We start from the raw sequence: 16717 nt of genomic DNA, 5'->3' as shown, positions 1-16717 counted from the left end.
TCGGGCCTTCATGGCCGGTTCCAGCAGAGGGGCCATGCCCCAACCCATGGGGTCCATAAGTGGTGCTCAGCCACAGACATGTGGTCCATAATGTGGTGCATCGATGCAGACAGCTGGTTCTGGGAGTTCCGGGCGCACAATGGCGGACTCACGCACGCTCCCCTCGGTGCCCAGTGGCGCAGAGGTCCTCATGTGGGAGACAAGGGGGGAAAAGACAGATGAGCGAGGGGTAAGGTCACAAGGGTACACATCAATACAGGCAATGCAAGGCGAAGTGCGTACGGAGAGCGAAGTGAGAAAGCTCGTCCCTACCATACGTCACCCCCCCCTGTCACCTACTCTACCCTTGGCCTTACCCCATATTTACAAAATCTACACCTTTACAAATTCGTCGCTAATGTCACGTCTTCCCCATATTTCCCCTATACCAAATTCGTCTCCACAATCCCTCGATCCAAAATTTGCCTTCACCCAATTCATCATCAATCCTCATAAGGAGGGAGAGATGGAACAACAAAGCACAATGTCACACCCACGTCATGATGTGTCTCACAATCCAAAACATTTGCATCATAAAAATAATAAAAACAACCATGGCATGGTGTGGAGTCCTGTCACCTAAGGTGAGTGGATGTAGATGGTGCGAGGAGACTTCAATCCTAACTATCCTCTAAATGACTTTAACACACTTTACACTACCCGGGGTCTTTCCCTGCCAATCCATTGGCCAACTTACACTATGGGTTCTAAAAACCAATTCCCATTGACCAAACTGTGGTGCTTCCTTAATTTGGGGTCTCACTCCCCCGATGCAACTCCCTGTGCCCTTGCACAATTTCAGGACTGGGGCGTGTAGCTCTCCCAGCAGGCCTACCCACCTGCACACCTCCACCACTGCAGTTGCCACCCGAGCTTACCTGCTCCTTACCTAACCTATCTAACTGGGGAAGGCCCCTCCTGGCTCTGTCACCCCTTGGTGCCCTCTGGCACTGGGCTACCCGGGTCCGTCCTCCGGATCCTCGGGCCCCATCCACAACAACTCTACCGGCTCCCAGAGCCCACCTGCGGCCTCACCTGGCCGACATCTTCATAGTGGTGGAGTGCCCAAACCAACTACACACACTAACAGGCTACACGCCCAGCCATTTCCACGTCACTAATGCACCCATCCAAATACCATTCTTTCACCACGCACCACAGATGCCAATATCCAACCACAATTTACCTATACCCTCTACCTAACACTTACACTACCCTCCCCGGGTATTCGTGATGGGGGTCCATCCTTCCCCCATTCACACCTTCACACCATCCACTCCACTCCACAGTTTCCACCATACTCACTCCACGACCATCCATTCCAATACTCCATATATCCCACACTCCATGTATTTCACACAACCATTCTCCATTCACCTGCAGTTGCACACCTGTGCAATCACCTGGTGCCACCTGCACCCTCCTTCCTTCCTGGACCATTTGGTCAGCACAACTCATCACTATCACTCACTCACACACTGCTCCATACACCTGTTCAGTTGCACACCTGTGCAATCACACCTTTTAACCATACACACGGCATCATCTAAACTACCTGTTGCCCTGCTAACTTAGTGCTCCCCGTCTTCCCTTTAAACTAAGCACATACCACGTCATTATCATCCACACTAATCTACCTGCGTCCCCACTACAGGTATCATTGTCACTACCTAAACTTACCGTTACCGAAGGTCATCTTCTCTAGATCCCTACACACTATATCCTAACCCTCCCGGGCTAGTTTTCACTGCCAAACCCCATAAATCTATTGCTCCTTTGCCCCCGTTGTGAGAGATGGCAGAGTTGCCATCCCATCACATCGGGTATCTCTCACTATAAATTTTGCTCACCAAATATCAGCCAATCAAAAATTTGCCAATCACTACCAATCACTCTACCATTACCAATCATTACTGCCAATCATCAAATTTTGTTTTTCTAATTTCAGGGCCAAAACACTATCCTCATCATCACAGTCTACTCACTAGTGCCTCTCGATGCGCCAATTCACTTCTACAGCCCGGCTTCGCACGGCCGAGCAATGAATGCGGGTTGCTTGGTGCCGGCGGCTGGATACGTCCGGCATTCGGTGCAGGGAAGGACGCTTACCCGGGCCGAGATCCCACGCACCATCTCGGCACAGAGCCGTCCAATGGCCCGATCTCGACCTGCCGGAACGCCTCAACAAAAAGGGGTTGTCGTGACGACCCTTCCTACAGGGCCGCCCGCTCCGCTTAGTGGAGCATGGACGCGGCCGTTCAAAGCGCGGCCTGGCGTGGATCCCGCATGGCGGTTCTTTCGAAACCGCCGCGGATCCCCGCGGCACGCAAAGCTGCCCGGTTCGCACCGAAGGCCCGATTCGGCTATACGTCGCTCTAACCGCTAACCCGGTTAGCATCGATGCTCCATTCGCATGCTTACACCCCGCAGCCCGTTCCTTGCTCATACATCCAGCCGTCTCCATGCTCTTTGTCATTGCACCTTCCCTGGCACACCCAGGTACACTCATCCCGCTTACAGACTTTGTCACACACCTGACCATCGCACACCTTTGCACACACTCGTCGTTCGCACACCTCACCAACACACCTCTTCGCGCCCCTTCCTCGGTCACCTCCTCTGTGACAACCACAGGTGTGCTCTCACTTGCACAGCCAATCACGTGCCTCACTACCAATTCCAGTGTGCATTCCCATACGCGCTCTACCATTCCAGGTGCGCATCCTTCCATTCCAGGTGTACATCCTCTCTCACCTGCCACAACCAACTCACGCTCCGTGTCACTCTCACTACTCTCACCTCCACACTCGGTCGCGCATTCACCCTTACTCTTGCCAGCGCACTCTTTCCTCATGCACCCGTCCGTTACACACCTTTCTCGCGCACACTCTCCCGTTACACCCTCCGTAACACTCACCACATGCGTGCATGCTTCCGTTACATCCCTTGTAACACTCCCCATCCCGCGCTTCCATGTGCCCCCTCGCACACGTGCTACGACCAACTCACTCTCGACAGCACACTCACTCCTTGGCGCACACTTTTTCCTCACACACCCCAGAGTCGGACATTCTCGCACACCTCCTCCTTCGCACACCATACCTGTCGCACACTTCACCAACGGCCTCTCATGAACACCCGGATCCAAATCAACCCCCAAGCCGACTGAAGCTCCCCTCACATCATATACATTTCCGCATATATCGCCACTCACCTTGGCACCTCGTCTCCGCACCTCCTTCGCCACCTGCAAACTCTTTATTTGGTTAGCGAGCACACCATCACGATTTGAGCACCGACCTTGTACATATTCCATCACCTCCTCCTTTATCTCCTTCTTAGTTTCCGTCCATCTCTTCTTAATTTCACTCTCCCCCTCTTCCACCTTCTCTAATTTTTCCTTCACCTTTTTTATTTCCCGGTGCGTCTCCTCAATTTTGTCCTCTAAGGCTACCTTGACCGTTTCTATGTGCGTCCTCACCTCCCGGTCCTTTGTCTCCATTACTTCTGTCACCTCGTCCAACCTCGTTGTCAGTCCCTCACGTACCATCTGACATTCCTTCTGTGTCGCTATTAATTCGTTCTTAATGTCTTTTTGTGTCGCTTTTAACCCTCCTAGTACCGCAGTGTTCCTTTGTACCTGCTCCACTAACTCCGTCTGTCCCACCGTCAGCTGTTCCACCTCCTGCGTCAGGTCCTCTATGCCCCCCTGTAACCTAGCCATATTATTCCTCACCTCTTTCTCCATATGCTTCTCACTTCGCTTTACCTCCTCGCGTACCCCCGAGACCTCCTCGCTTACACCTCGTCGTATCTCCTCCTTCATCTCCTCCATCTCTTTTGTAGATGCCACCCTCATCTGTCCCAATTCATCCCTCTGAGCATCCAATTTACCTTCTAACCCGATTTTCACCTCCTCTATCTGGTTCCCCATCCGTTTGATTTCCCGGGCGGATTGCTCCCCTACTTCCCGCAATTTGTCGTCCATTGTGTTTTCTAACCCCCTTAACCCATTTTTCACCCCCTCTATCTGATTCTCCTAGGCAGCCATTCTATTTTCCACCCCCGTTAACCCATTCTTCACCTCTTTTATCCCGTTGTCTAACCCCTCAAATTTATTGTCCAACCCCTTAAAATTATTGTCTAACCCCTTAAAATTATTGTCTAACCCCTCAAATTTAGCTTCTAGCCACTCCCCCATTTCTCCCATTTTGGCCCCCATTTCACCCCCCATTTCTCCCATTTTGGCTTCTAGCCCCATATTCGCCATTAGTATGGCTGCATTAATCTGCGCCATGAGGTCCCGCACATCAATTCCCCCTATTTGCGCAGCGGGCGCGGCTACCCCGCGCTCGTGCGAGCTGCCACTTTGTGCGTCTGATACCACATGCGCGAGAGCTCCATTTTGTGCACCCGATACCTCCTCCTCATTGCTCTCCTCCATTTCTTCCCTGTGGTCCTGTGTTACCCCTAACCCCTCTTCTAGCTCACCCACCTGCATCTGATCGCCTTGACTAGCCATGGCGTGATTTCAAAGTTCGGGGTTTTTTTTTTTTAAACAAAACAAATTTCGGCCGCTCCAAATTTTGACCAAATTTTTTCTAGATGTTTTTTTTTAAAATTTGGTTCGGGCCTCGTATCTCACACCCAGACGCCAATTGTTACGGACACGGCTAGGATGTTGTTTTGCCGAGCGGATGGCGCCGCGCCCTAACAGTTACCTCGACTAACCCGATTCCTGAACGTTGGCCGAATCGCGCCACAGATATTCAATAGGGAAAAGTCAAAGGCGACACGGATGTGAAGAAGAAGAAGAAGACAAAAAGGATTTGCAATACGAATATAATTTATTTGCTATTTACAGGACCAAAGAAACCAAGGAAGAAGGAAGGATAATAAAATAATTTACAGAAGAAATCAGAGACACAGTGAAAATACTAGCTTATCTAACAGGCTTAACTTATTCCCTGGACAGAACAAACAAAGACGGACTCACACGGGGAATTGCAGAGTGGATTGGCTGGAAGGAGGTGGGTGGCTGGAGGGGGAGGAAGGCACGGAGCTGGCTGGAGCTTGATCCCGCACGGGACGTCGGGCTGGACCTCGACGGCCGCCGATGCCACCGATCCTGTCGTGTGCGCGGGATCACGGGTCGGAGCTGCTTGGTGGAGCCGACGCGCTGGTGGGGGGTTTGGCGTGACGGGTTCTCTCCTCTCTCTTTCTTAGTCCAACCCAGTCCAACAACTTCCTCTCTTGCTTAGTCCAACAACAACTTCCAGGCTTTTCGGTGTTCTGATCTCCTCCCTCCTCGACTCTCTCTGGGGGCCTCTGCCTCGGGTTATCTAAGCCCCACCCTTGACCCTTTTGCGAACCTCCCCCAAACGTTCTCTCTCCACCCTCTAAAGCCAACCCCTCGTTCTGGGTTGGTCGGCAAGGGCTGGTTCACTCCTCCCCTCTATGACGAGGTGGAGACACGCCCTTCTTCCCCGACCTTGCCTCGTGGCCAATGGTGGTTTTGGGGGCGATTCGTGCTAGCCCCAGCCAAAGGGCAGCAATGGCAATGAAGAAAACCACCCAAAATGCAGTTGGCAATTGCAGCAAAGTGGACGGCAGATGAAATGCAGCAAAGTGGCTAAACCTGGCACTTGGAAGATGCCATGTTCCATGTTCCAAAAGGGATCTACTTTATTTAATGCAGTGCAATGGAGTGTCAAATTAATGGAAGACAAATCCTTAGCCTAATACACATAATAAGGATATAACTACTGAACATGGATATATGGTGTCCTTCGTGTATACTTTATGGAATTAACTACGGGAACGCCCTTTGACCTTTATACAACACTGGAGTAAGGAGAGCGATATTTTTACAACTATTTACACAACAACAACAACAACAAAAAAACCATTCTCATATCCACAACAATATATATAGTTCAAAACTCACCTGGTCACAAGTGTGCCGCACTGACCGGGTCCTCAGTCGAGGTCCTCAGCATCATCCCGTTTTGGCCCTTCAACCTCGATACGGTCAGCTAAGATGGGCCAGCAGGAGCACATACACATCCTCATGCAGCAACTGCACCTGGATGCGTACATACCCCCACCCCCAGCCAGTGCGAACAACAACAACAACACCTCTTTTATGGCCGAGGCCTTTTTTATTATAAAAAAAGGTAAAAAAAACATGCTCAAAAGACAATCAATAAACCCATCACCATCAACACCACACAAGAACCCAGGAAAATCAAAAACCAAGAAATCAAAAGCCAAGAAACAAGATATCAAACAATAAATAGGAACTCAAAGAGAGAAAGCAAACCAAAAGATCAAGAAACGAAAGAAAACAAGGTTCAAAGACCAAAATGAAAATCAAATCAAATTCAATAAACCATAAATCATAAAAACCAAAGTCCATCATCCCTAGCCCAAACCCCCAAAAACCCCTCTCCCACCCCAGGCAGCAGACACCTAACTCTAACTAACCAAAGGGGAGGGAGAAAGGAAAGAAGACCCTATCCCCCCTACAACCCCCCCGAAAACAACCAAAGAAGGGACACCTTAAAACAATAAGGGTCAAGGGGCCTTTTTTCCTTTGCATACCAAAATCAACAACCGGCTGCTAACCGCAGCCGGGAACATGCAGCCACAAACACGTTGAGGGCTCGACCCACCGCTGGAAATGATAATGAAAGAAAATAAAAATCAAACCAAGGCAAAATCAAGATCAAACAAAAGGAAACCCAACTGCCCCCACCCTCCACAGGCCGCGCCCGGGAGGGCCCACCCGGAAGATGCACCACAAGGAAGGCCCCGGCTCCCTGAGCTGCCCACAAGGCGTGAGTGTCCCAATGAGAATCACCGCCCGACAGGGCCCGCAAGCACACCTGCCGGAGCACCCCCAACCTTTCCAAGCCCGGGCGGCAAGCTCGGTCAGGGACTACGGCTGCACATGACTGTCGCCCGCACATTTGGAAGTAACCTCCCGCGGGACCCCCCCCCCCTTCACCACGGAAAAGCCCGGCCGTATTCTCTGCTCCAGGGAGGGCTTTACAACACACCTGACGCATCGTTGCGGCCAGCACCCCGCCCCGTCGCCCGCAGGCTGTCGCCAAGCCTGTACCTTTGGAGGCAGGATTGGGCCATGCCCCATATCTGCCCAGGATCCAACCACACCCTGGTATGGAAACCTCTGGTTCTCGCTCGCCACAAGATGGTCTTGATTATACAGACCGTTCTCCAGGCCTGCCTCCACTTGCGGACAGGCACTGGTTGTGGTAGGAGCCCGCTAAACACAAAGACATCCCGTCTGACCATCACCAGCCAAGGCACATAGCATTCGAGGAGGCCAGCCGCAAGCGACCAGACCCCCTCGGCAACAGGGCAGTCCCAAAGGACATGCCTGACGGTTTCGTCCCCTGTGCATCCGGGTCGGGGACACTGGACCGACACGTTCAGGTCCCTCTGGAACTGAAACACCCGGACCGGAAGACACACATGGGCGGCTTGCCACGTGACGTCCTTCTGGTCGTTAGTGAGACAGCGAGCCGAAACGTTCTCCCAAACCTTTCTCGCCGTATGTTCTGCGAGAGGCCCTCCGCAAAGGATACGCACCTCACGCAGCACCTCCCTTTGGCGCAAGTGATCCAGGACCTGCGACAACTGCCAACCAATGGGCCGACAGGTCAACAGGCCCTGCTCCCGGGTGAACCCCTCAAACATCCGGAAATGCCCCGGACACGACCCAGAAAAAGGCCGAGACAGTGGGAGGGACCGCCCTTCCAACCGCGCGATGGACGGCCCCAGAAAGAAGAACAAAAAATCCCGCGCCAGCAGGCGACCCGGGTCCTCAGACACGAATAACTCCATGAGAGTACACGCAAACGCAGACATACATACAAACACCGGGCAGGGGACACCCTTCCCACCCAACGACGGGCTCATCTTCACAACCCTCCTACTCCTGCGCTCTGCTCGGGTACCCCAGAAGAAAGTGAAAATTAATCTTTCTAGAGCCTGTCCCACCGCAGGAGGAGGTGGGGAGATTCTCGCCAAATACAACAACTTACCGATCAAAACTTTCTTGATCACTAAATTTCGCCCCTCCATGGTTAGGTGACGAGACCGCCAAGAAGCGACCTCCAATTCCAATCCCCCAATGACCGTTCGCCAGTTCTCAGCGGCCACGCCGCCTGGGTCAAAGCAGACACCGAGGATCTTTAATCGATCTCTCCGCTCCGTGTACGGGGAAGGGGGGCCAGAGCCCGTCCTGTGCCGACCAAAGTGCATGACCTCACTCTTCTGAGGATTGATTTTAGAAGAGGAGGCCAACCCAAAACGCTCGCAGAGACCCACCAGTCTGCACATGGCGACTGCATCGGTGACAAACAACGACACGTCGTCCATGTACAGACTCACCTTTAGGCGCTCCCCATGGGTTCCGGGAATCCACAACCCAGGGAAGGATGGGTCCGCTTGCAGTGCACAAGCAAACGGTTCAATACAAAGGACAAAAAGGACTGGTGACATTGGGCAGCCCTGCCTGACCCCAGAAGCGACTGGGAAGGCTCCCGAAAGGTGTCCGTTGACCAAAACGCGGGCTTCAACGTCCCTATACATCAGGTCTACCCAATGTATCAAATTTGGCCCAAAGCCAAAACGGTCCAAAACGGCCATCATGTATTTATGTGACACTCTGTCGAAAGCCTTCTCCTGGTCCAAACTGACTATGCTCAGTGGGAGGCCTCTCTCCTCCGCTAGCTGGATCGCCTCTCGAACCAGGCCCAGGCTGTCGGACACTCTGCGTCCCGGAACAGCACAAGTCTGGTCCGGGTGCACGAGGTCCACCATGACACCGTGCACCCTCTTAGACAGCACCTTTGTTAGTATCTTGTAGTCGACATTCAACAAAGTGATCGGGCGCCAGTTGGACAGATCCTCCCGATCACCCTTCTTGTGCACGAGGTTTACGACGCCCCGGCGCATCGAATCTGGAAGCCTCGCAGAGGTGGCTAGCTCCCTCACTACCTGCAGATAGTCCTCGCCAAGGACGTGCCAAAGGCGGCGATAAAACTCCACAGGCAGGCCGTCGTCACCCGGGGTTTTATTCGCGGCCAAATCCCTAACAGCAGAGGTCAATTCCTCCAGGCTCACCGGCTCCTCCAATCGCTCCCGCTGTTCGGGGCTCAGATGATTCCTCAGATGGCTGAGAACGTCGGCCATCTGGATTTGGTCAACCGGTCATTTTTCAAAAAGCCTGGAGTAATAGTCCTCCACTGCTTCAGTAATTTGGTCCGGATCCGAAACACGGCCTCCCCCCACATTAACCTGGGCCAAGTCGCCCCTCTGCCTGGCACATCGTTGGAAGAAAAATCTGGTACACCTTTCGTTCCCCTCCAATGCCTGCACCTTGCTCCGGAAGATGACGGCCCTCGCCCTGGCTTCGAGGAGGCAAGAAAGCTTCCCCTTCACCCAGCGGATTTTCCCCGACACGTCCCTCCCTTCGCAAAGTTTATTATGCAGGCGCTGGAGGTATGCCTGCATGCGCTTCAAACGCTCTCGTTTCCCCGCGGCCCTCATTCGCCCGGCCGTACGGAAAAACCCTATGGTCCAACGTTTCACCTCCTCCCACCAGGCTGCCGAGGTAGGGAAGAGGCACCTAACCGTTTCCCACTCCCTATACTTCCGAACGTAGGCACGCACAAAACTGTCATCCTGCAAAAGGCGACAGTTAAGCTTCCAGAGTCCAGAGCGCTGGGGACGCACCCCATTTAGTTCAATATCCAGAGACAAACGACAGTGATCTGAAAATGCCACCGCGTGAAGTACCAGGTCCGGGTCGCCAAAATTTGGTGTCAAAAGGATGTAATCAAGCCTAGCCCGACTGGTACCAGCCGCATCGGTCCAGGTGACCTCATTCCTTTCCGCACCCGTGTCCCTCAACCTAAGATCCTAAACAAGCCCTTTAAGGGCCCGCGCCGATGGCCCCAGGGGCAACCTGTCCAATCTTATATTAAAATCTCCACCAACGATCACGGGGCCAGAGGTGGTTAGGAGGGGCCCCAACTGGCGCAGGAGCTCCACTCTTTCTTCCCCCCTCGTTGGAGCGTACACGTTGACCAGGGTCAGTGGGGTCGAGGACACCACCACCCTGAGCACGGCCAACCGCCCCGGGATAATTTCTTCTAAACTAAGGACCTCGACATTCGGGCTCTTAATAAGGAACCCTAATCCTGCCGCCCTGTTAGTATAGCTGCCGGACCAATACGACTCTACGTACCGCCAATTTGCACGGAGGTATCCATACTCACCGTGCGGAACATGGCATTCCTGCAACAGGCAGACATCCCATTCAAAATTGCGCAGTTCTTCAAAAATAGCGATCCTCCGGACCGTGGTACGGACTCCCCGTACATTTAAACTCGTTAGTTTAAAGCTCATAGGTGTTAGTGTATTAATCACCAACCCTAGTGCAAACCACGAAAGGGGAGTCATAGGACTTATTAAGCTCCTCCCTCCTTGCCAAGACACGACGAGCTACCATTCTTCCTCCCCCTGCGGTTCTTCCCGCAGCCGGGAGCCACGAGGGTGCCCGGGAGCCAGTCCCCATCTATGCAGACATTCTCCCCAGGTAGCAGGGAGAGGTCCTCCTCCTCGGGGGTCAAATAAATTACCCCCCCTCGCCCGCCACCCGGGGAAGAAAGCCACCAGTCCTCCGCGAGCAAACCCTCCTTGAGGCCCATGGCCACAGCTGCCCCCGGAGGAGGGGTAAGGTCAACGGGTGGGGAACGACTCACGGGGGAACGGGAACGTGAGCGTTCAGGGGAAGACGGCCTTTGGGGCCTCCCCCGGAGACCTGCTGCGGCCAACCCGGACTGCACCCCACCCCTACCACGAGCAGGCGATCCCCCAGGCCTGGATGGGTCGCTTGATGCACGGGGGGCTCTGCGCCCCACAGGGGTTTTCTTCTTTGACGTTCTTGTGTTCTTTCCCTGTGGGGCTTTGCCCAGAGGAGCTTTTCCTTTGTCCTGGCCCCTCCTCCGACGCTTCTTCTCGATCCATTGTCCAGGGTCACTTTGCTCATAGCCGGAGGAGGAGCCATCACTTCCAGCCTCCGGCAGCGGGGTTTCTGGCACCGAGGATGTTTCTTCTGACCCCGCCACCGGAGCCACCATTCCTCGTGCATCCTCCCCTCCCACCGCAGTGGGCCCGACACCCGGCGAAGCCACATCCAGGTCCTGATCTAACCCTCCCTCCTCCATGTTCTCCTTTCCCTCCACCTCCCTCCCTTTACTTTACTTTCTACGGGGCGGGGGGCTGACACACACACAAACACATTAGTCCCCCCCCCCCGACCCCAGATGCAATACCCTCCCCTGTCCCTTGGGCAAACCCCTCCCCCACCCCTTGGGCAACCCCCTTCCCCACCCCTTGGGCAACCCCCTCCCCCACCCCTTGGGCAACCCCTCCCCCACCCCTTGGGCAACCCCCTCCCCAGCCCCTTGGACAACCCCCTCCCCAGCCCCTTGGGCAACCCCCTCCCCCACCCCTTGGGCAACCCCCTCCCCCACCCCTTGGGCAACCCCTTCCCCCATCCCTTGGGCAACCCCCTCCCCTATCCCTTGGGCAACCCCCTCCCCAGCCCCTTGGGCAACCCCCTCCCCAGCCCCTTGGGCAACCCCCTCCCCCACCCCTTGGGCAACCCCCTCCCCCACCCCTTGGGCAACCCCCTCCCCCACCCCTTGGGCAACCCCCTCCCCCACCCCTTGGGCAACCCCCTCCCCCACCCCTTGGGCAACACCCCCCCTGGTCCTTGGAGGCACACCGTCCCCTTTCCCTGTCCCTGGGGGCACACCGTCCCCTGTCCCTTGGGCAACACCCCCACTCCCGCCCGCAGCAGCACGCATCTTGCTCACGTAACTCTGCGGGCAGGAGCGGAAAGTGTGCCCCGGCGCACCACAGAGGTTGCACCGCACCGCTTGGGTGCAGCGCTCCCTCAAATGTCCCAACTCGCCACACTGGGTGCAGATATTCGCTGTACACCCAGTAATCAAGTGGCCAAGTTGACCGCATCAGCGGCATAATTTCGGCTGTCCCGCGTAAAAGACTTGGCCTCGGTCCATCCCAACCATAATTCCATTAGGGATATGGGTGGCCGTGCCGTCCTGCCTCGTCCGCAGCTTTACCCGGAACTGCCGAGACCCGGTCCAAATACCGAGGCTGTTCCGGACGAGCCGTACTGGGCCTCGGATGTCCGCGTATCGACTGAGCCAAACCTTGACATCATAGTCACTCACGCCTTCGTTGTACAGGTGGACGGTCACGACTCTCTCCTGTGTTTCTGAGAGAGCCTCGACCGCCCAGTCTGCCAGTTTCCCAGCAGACCGAGCGGTAGCCCACCGGCGCCAGAACTCGGCAAGTCCCTGCCCTGTTTGAAAGGACACGTCGAAGCCACGGGCGAGGGAGATCAGGCAGAAAAAGTCAACAGCCTTGAACCCCAGCACACCCAACAATACATCTTTACCGAATCTATCTCCAGCCGGCACACTGCAATCCACTTCAACCAACCGAAACCGGACACAATTATGGCGCCTGCTCGCCATGCCGGGGTTCTAGGAGGGGCGGAGGACAACACTCGGGGTGGGGGGGGGAGGGAGGGGGGGGGAGACGAAGGGGGGCACAAGACTCCCCCCCTGTCTGGTGGGCAACGCCCCCCAAACAGGAGGAAGGATGGGGGAAAGCAGGGAGGGAAAAGACTAACGAAAATGCAGGACAAACAAGCAATAATCAAAGCAATAAATAAAAAATATGTCACCCACAGGGTGAACCGTATCTTGCCAAAATGTGAAAATTCCGTTTTTTTCGTCATGACGTCATCAAATGACGTCATAGCGTCAAACTGTTTACAGATCTGGGAAGCACTCATCAAGGGCATTCATATGAGGTATTACTCGATATGGTACCTACGATTTCAAAATTTGACCTTGGGGTCAATAATTTTCGACCTCCAGCGCTAACCATGAAGGTCAAGGCCGATCGCCACCAAAAACTAATCAGCTGAGCGCCGGACCATATACTAGATTCCCATGAAGTTTGGAGACGATCCGATCAAAGTTACTCAAAAAATTAGTGTTTCGTCGACCTCCATGATTGACCACAAAGTGACCTTGACCTTTGACCTTGACCTTCAAAATTTTGTGTGCTGAAGGGTATCTCTATAGGACTCTGATATGCGAAGTTACAGGAGTTTCCAATAATAACTGTGGTCTACAGAGTGATCTAAACGTGAAAAAAAATGATTAACCACAAACAAAAAAACAAACAAACATACAAGCTGACTAATACATCTTGCAAAAACTTCGTTTTGGCAAGATAATAATAAGAAATAAATGCAAACACAGCAAAAAACACAGGAAACGAAAACACCGGCAGGGAAACAGAACTCGTTCACTCGTGACGGCGCCTCTTTTATGGCCGAGGCCTTTTTTATTATTAAAAAAAGGTAAAAAAAACACGCTCAAAAGACAATCAATAAACCCATCACCATCACCACCACACAAGAACCCAGAAAAATCAAAAACCAAGAAATCAAAAGCCAGGAAACAAGATATCAAACAATAAATAGGAACTCAAAGAGAGAAAGCAAACCAAAAGATCAAGAAAACGCAAGAAAACAAGGTTCAAAGACCAAAATGAAAATCAAATCAAATTCAATAAACCATAAATCATAAAAACTAAAGTCCATAATCCCTATCCCAAACCCCCCAAAACCCCTCTCCCACCCCAGGCAGCAGACACCTAACTCTAACTAACCAAAGGGGAGGGAGAAAGGAAAGAAGACCCTATCCCCCCTCCCACCCCCCCGAAAACAACCAAAGAAGGGACACCTTAAAACAATAAGGGTCAAGGGGCCTTTTTTCCTTTGCATACCGAAATCAACAACCGGCTGCTAACCGCAGCCGGGAACATGCAGCCACAAACACGTTGAGGGCTCGACCCACCGCTGGAAATAATAATGAAAGAAAATAAAAATCAAACCAAGGCAAAATCAAGATCAAACAAAAGGAAACCCAACTGCCCCCACTCTCCCCAGGCCGCGCCCGGGAGGGCCCACCCGGAAGATGCCCCACAAGGAAGGCCCCAGCTCCCTGAGCTGCCCACGAGGCGTGAGTGTCCCAATGAGAATCACCGCCCGACAGGGCCCGCAAGCACACCTGCCGGAGCACCCCCAACCTTTCCAAGCCCGGGCGGCAAGCTCGGTCAGGGACTACGGCTGCACATGACTGTCGCCCGCACATTTGGAAGTAACCTCCCGCGGGACCCCCCCCCCCCCCCTTCACCACGGAAAAGCCGGCCGTATTCTCCGCTCCAGGGAGGGCTTTACGACACACCTGACGCATCGTTGCGGCCAGCACCCCGCCCCGTCGCCCGCAGGCTGTCGCCAAGCCTGTACCTTTGGAGGCAGGATTGGGCTCTGCCCCATATCTGCCCAGGATCCAACCATACCCTGGTATAGAAACCTCTGGTTCTCGCTCGCCACAAGACGGTCTTGATTATACAGACCGTTGTCCAGGCCTGCCTCCATTTGCGGACAGGCACTGGTTGTGGTAGGAGCCCGCTAAACGCAAAGACGTCCCGTCTGACCATCACCAGCCAAGGCACATAGCATTCGAGGAGGCCAGCCGCAGGCGACCAGACCCCCTCGGCGACAGGGCAGTCCCAAAGGACATGCCTGACGGTTTCGTCCCCTGTGCATCGGGGTCGGGGACACTGGACCGACACGTTCAGGTCCCTCTGGAACTGAAACACCCGGACCGGAAGACACTCATGGGCGGCTTGCCACGTGACGTCCTTCTGGTCGTTGGCGAGACAGCGAGCCGACACGTTCTCCCAAACCTCTCTCGCCGTACGTTCTGCGAGAGGCCTTCCGCGAAGGATACGCACCTCCCGCAGCACCTCCCTTGGGCGCAAGTGATCCAGGACCCGCGACAACTGCCAACCGATGGGCCGACAGGTCAACAGGCCCTGCTCCCGGGCGAACCCCTCAAACATCCGGAAATGCCCCGGACACGACCCAGAAAAAGGCCGAGACAGCGGGAGGGACCGCACTTCCAACCGCGCGACGGACGGCCCCAGAAAGAAAAACAGAAAGTCCCGCGCCAGCCGGCGACCCGGGTCCTCAGACACAAATAACTCCATGAGAGTACATGCAAACGCAGACATACATACAAACACCGGGCAGGGGACACCCTTCCCACCCAAGGACGGGCTCATCTTCACGACCCTCCTACTCCTGCGCTCTGCTCGGGTACCCCAGAAGAAAGTGAAAATTATTCCTTCTAGAGCCCGTCCCACCGCAGGAGGAGGTGGGGAGATTCTCGCCAAATACAACAACTTACCGATCAAAACATTCTTGATAACTAAATTTCGCCCCTCCATGGTTAGGCGACGAGACCGCCAAGAAGCGACCTCCAATTCCAATCCCCCAATGACCGTTCGCCAGTTCTCAGCGGCCACGCCGCCTGGGTCAAAGCAGACCCCGAGGATCTTTAATCGATCTCTCCACTCCGTGTACGGGCAAGGGGGGCCAGAGCCCGTCCTGTGCCGACCAAAGTGCATGACCTCACTCTTCTGAGGACTGATTTTAGAAGAGGAGGCCAACCCAAAACGCTCGCAGAGACCCACCAGTCTGCACATGGCGACTGCATCGGTGACGAACACCGACACGTCGTCCATGTACAGACTCACCTTTAGGCGCTCCCCATGGGTTCCGGGAATCCACAACCCAGGGAAGGATGGGTCCGCTCGCAGTGCACAAGCAAACGGTTCAATACAAAGGACAAAAAGGACTGGTGACATTGGGCAGCCCTGCCTGACCCCAGAAGCGACTGGGAAGGCTCCCGAGAGGTGTCCGTTGACCAAAACACGGGCTTCAACGTCCCTATACATCAGGTCCACCCAATGCATCAAATTTGGCCCAAAGCCAAAACGGTCCAAAACGGCCATCATGTATTCATGTGACACTCTGTCGAAAGCCTTCTCCTGGTCCAAACTGACTATGCTCAGTGGGAGGCCTCTCTCCTCCGCTAGCTGGATCGCCTCTCGAACCAGGCCCAGGCTGTCGGACACTCTGCGTCCCGGAACAGCACAAGTCTGGTCCGGGTGCACGAGGTCCACCATGACACCGTGCACCCTCTTAGACAGCACCTTTGTTAGTATCTTGTAGTCGACATTCAACAAAGTGATCGGGCGCCAGTTGGACAGATCCTCCCGATCACCCTTCTTGTGCACGAGGTTTACGACGCACCGGCGCATCGAATCTGGAAGCCTCGCAGAGGTGGCTAGCTCCCTCACTACCTGCAGATAGGCCTCGCCAAGGACGTGCCAAAGGCGGCGATAAAACTCCACGGGCAGGCCGTCGTCACCCGGGGTTTTATTCGCGGCCAAATCCCTAACAGCGGAGGTCAATTCCTCCAGGCTCACCGGCTCCTCCAACCGCTCCCGCTGTTCGGGGCTCAAACGATTCCTCAGATGGCCGAGAACGTCGGCCATCTGGATTTGGTCAACCGGTCGTTTTTCAAAAAGCCTGGAGTAATAGTCCTCCACTGCTTCAGTAATTTGGTCCGGATCGGAAACACGGCCTCCCCCCACATTAACCTGGGCCAAACCGCCCCTCCGC

Source organism: Myxine glutinosa, chromosome 1 (genome assembly GCF_964187855.1).
Source record: "Myxine glutinosa chromosome 1, kmMyxGlut1.1, whole genome shotgun sequence".
In the NCBI taxonomy this organism is placed as follows: domain Eukaryota; kingdom Metazoa; phylum Chordata; class Myxini; order Myxiniformes; family Myxinidae; genus Myxine; species Myxine glutinosa.
Note: the sequence above shows the minus strand (reverse complement) of the source record.